The 3,644-nt window shown below is 35.9% G+C and overlaps 1 non-coding gene across 1 annotated transcript; it reads left to right on the forward strand.

Annotated features, from left to right (window-relative positions):
- The first annotated feature begins 3,316 nt into the window (after positions 1-3,316).
- LOC128282411 (small nucleolar RNA R71) lies at positions 3,317-3,423 on the forward strand. The gene has a single exon (XR_008272682.1). It is a non-coding gene; the product is annotated as a small nucleolar RNA R71 (small nucleolar RNA).
- Positions 3,424-3,644: the final 221 nt, after the last annotated feature.

The raw sequence follows: 3,644 nt of genomic DNA on the forward strand, positions 1-3,644 counted from the left end.
TGTCTCACAAAATTCATTATATCTCATAATTTACAAATCCATTGCTTACACCGTTTCTTCTATGAAAAACTAGACTCAATAAGATTTAATTTCATATTTTATTCATCTTCTAATTCGATTTCTAAAATTTATTGTGATTTTTCAAAGTTAGTCTACTTCTGCTGTCCAATATTGTTTTAGTTCAAGATGTTTATTACCATTTTTCCTCTAAATTTCAAAGGTCATACAATTCAGTCCCTGCTCAATTAGCCCATCTATTAAGCTAATTTTTCTCAATTAACATTTTATTCCATCATTCTAAACTATTACACAATCTTTGAAAATCAGAATTTTAACACTAAACCTTAATTCACAACTTTTTCACAATTAGGTCCTAAAATCAATTTCTATTGAAATTACTTGATAAAATCATCAAACAACAAAATCAAAGCTTCAAATTCATTTTATTTCATCATAAACAGCTAAAACTTATCAATGATAGCTTTTAATTTTGTTCATAAAATCAAAAACTAATGAATTAAACACTTGGACCTAATTGTAAAAGTCACAAAAACATAAAAATTTCAAAGAAAAGGGTAAGAATTGAACTCACATATGTCAAAGTATGAAAAACCAGCAGCTTTCAGACCTCCCATGGCGTTTTTGCTGAAGAAAAATGATGATATCTCTAGATTTTTCAAATTTGTCTTGTTTTATATGTTTAATTTGCAAAATTTCCCATTTTGCCCTTGTTTCTCCTTGTCTTTTTTGCTGATTTTCTTGCCCAACCGTCCAGCCCATACAATTTGGGTCCAATTGCCTTTTAGATCCCTCCTTTTTAATCACTTAAACTATTTAATCACAATTTAATAAATTTTGCACTATTTTTAATTTAGTCCTTTTTAATTAATTGACGAACCAAACGTTAAAATTTTCTAACGAAACTTTAATACTAACTTAATAACACTCTATAAATATTTATAAAAATATTTATGGCTCGGTTTATAAATCTGAGGTCTCGATACCTTGTTTTCAACCAAATTTACCTGATTAATTCTTTTAAAATCGCAAAATTCACTAATTAAAAATAATTCTTTTAAGTTCGCGCTTGACCTATAATTATTATTTGTTAAAATTTCTAAACTTACTCGTCGAATTTAGTGATCTCGAATCACTGTTTCTGACACCACTGAAAAATTTGGCTGTTACAAGTGTGCCCGGCCTTGTGGATTAGAAAACTTGTGTTTCAATGACTAATATAGTGATTAGATGCTAAAGACTAAAATTTTAAAGAGGTTAACATCGTTAGCGCTCGGGTTGCCTCCCGAGAAGCGCTTATTTATGGTCTAAGCTCGACTTACCTGGTGGTGCGAGGAGTTTACACTCTTCATCCCTGCTATCAATTTTATCAATATAAGGTTTAAGACGAGTACTGTTTACCTTAAAAGTTCAAAATTTGGGATGAATTACCTCAAATGTACCATATGGGAAAATATTGAGTACCGTAAGAGGGATTACTCTGTTAGGTTCAAAAGTGGCAATGCGATGGTCTGCTGCATCTAGTAGTACGTTGTCTCCAACCTTAAGTTGATTTGGTGCGTCATTGAGCTCGTCACTGCGTGGTTTTTGTTTATCGTGTGTCCTCGGTCTAGGTGTCCACGATTCATCTAGTTCCTCGATTTGTAGCCTTCATTCTTCATAGATAGGTCCTTTGTTGTTGTTTGAACACGACTCATATGCGCTCTTCGAACCTATTTTCTACACAGAGTGTTTCACCACATGATCAGTACCAGTAGTATGATTTATGCAATCGCCCTCGATTTTTGATGTGTTACTCGTATTACGAGCTTGAAGGTTGATTGTTTCGTCTCCCACACAAAGTGTGAGTTCACTTGTACCAACATCAATAATGGTTCTAGTAGTCGCTAAAAAGGGTCTTCCTAAAATCAAATGTGCGTTACTATCCTCTTCCATGTCTAGAACAACAAAGTCTACTGGGTATATAAATTTATCGATCTTAACAAGAATATCTTCAATGATACCCCTAGGAAATCTAATGGTTTTATCAGCCAATTGAATGCTTATCCTAGTTTGTTTGCGTTTCACAATACCTAGCTGTTTAAACATTTTATAAGGCATAACATTAATGCTTGCCCCTAAGTCAGCCAATGCATTATGAACATCTAAACTACCAATTAAACAAGGAATCGTAAAACTCGCTGGATCTTTCAATTTGTTGGGTAGCTTATTTTGTAAAATGGCTGAGCAAACTGCATTCAACTCCACATGCGACGCCTCATCCAACTTTCATTTGTTTGCTAGAAGCTCTCTTAAAAATTTGACTGCGTTTGGCATCTGTGAGAGAGTTTCGATAAACGGTAAGTTAATATGTAATTTCTTTAATAATTTAGGGAATTTACCGAATTGTTCATCTGTACGGTCTTTCCTTGTCGCATTGGGGTATGCCACCCATGGGTTGTACTCTTTACTTATCATTTTTTGCTCGCTGTGGACTGCCTCACCTTTATCTTGACTTACCACAATGCCTTGCCTTGGTTCTAATGCAAGCTCAACTAACCCTTCCTTGTCTTGAGTGGTAATCACATTCAGTTGTTCCCTTGGGTTAGATTCTGTGTTACTCGGCAAACTACCTTGTGGTCGTTCAAAAATCAGTTTAGTGAGTTGGCCTATCTGAGTTTCGAGCCCTTGGATTGACACTTGTTGATTCTTAAGGGCTATCTTGGTATTCTGGAAACTAGTTTCTAACACTGAGATGAATTTTGTTAACATCTCCTAAAGGTTCGGCTTCTTTTCCTGCTGGTAAGGTGGTTGTTGAAAACTCGGAGGATGTTGTGGCCTTTGATTTCCTTGACCACCCCACGAGAAATTGGGATGGTTCCTCCAACCTGCATTATAAGTGTTACTATACGGGTTATTTTGGGGTCTATAGTTATTGTTACCCATATATTGGACTTGTTCCTCCTCGATGCTAGCGTTGAAGGGTTGATATTCTATGCATGCTCCTCCTCCATTTGAATCGCACCTCATCACTAGATGTACCTGAGTAGAACCACACAAATCGTCAATCTTTTTATTTAAGAGTTCTACTTGGTTAGATAGAATAGTAACCGCATCGAGGTTGAAAACACCAGCTGCTTTCGTCGGCTTTGTCTTCATAACTTGCCACTGATAGTTATTCAGTGACATCTCGTCAATAAATTCGTAAGTCGCCTCAGGTGTTTTGTTATTCAAAGTTCCACCGGCGACTGCATCGATGAGTTGCCTCGTTGAGGGGTTCACACCGTTGTAAAACGTCTGAACCTGTAGCCAAAGTGGTAACCCATAGTAAGGGCATCTTCTCAAAAGATCCCTGTATCTCTCCCATGCATCATAGAGTGTTTCTAGATCCATCTACACAAAGGAAGAAATGTCATTCCTCAACTTATCCGTTTTAGCCAGCGAAAAATATTTAAGTAAAAACTTTTCAGTCATTTGTTCCTAAGTAGTGACTAACCCTCGTGGTAACAAGTGCAACCACTGTTTAGCTTTGTTCCTCAACGAAAAAGGGAATAACCGAAGGCGAATGGCATAATCAGAAATGCCATTAATTTTAAATGTATCACATAGTTCCAAAAAATTTTCCAAGTGAGCGTTGTGATCTTCTT

The sequence above is a fragment of the Gossypium arboreum genome, chromosome 1 (genome assembly GCF_025698485.1).
Source record: "Gossypium arboreum isolate Shixiya-1 chromosome 1, ASM2569848v2, whole genome shotgun sequence".
Lineage (NCBI taxonomy): Eukaryota > Viridiplantae > Streptophyta > Magnoliopsida > Malvales > Malvaceae > Gossypium > Gossypium arboreum.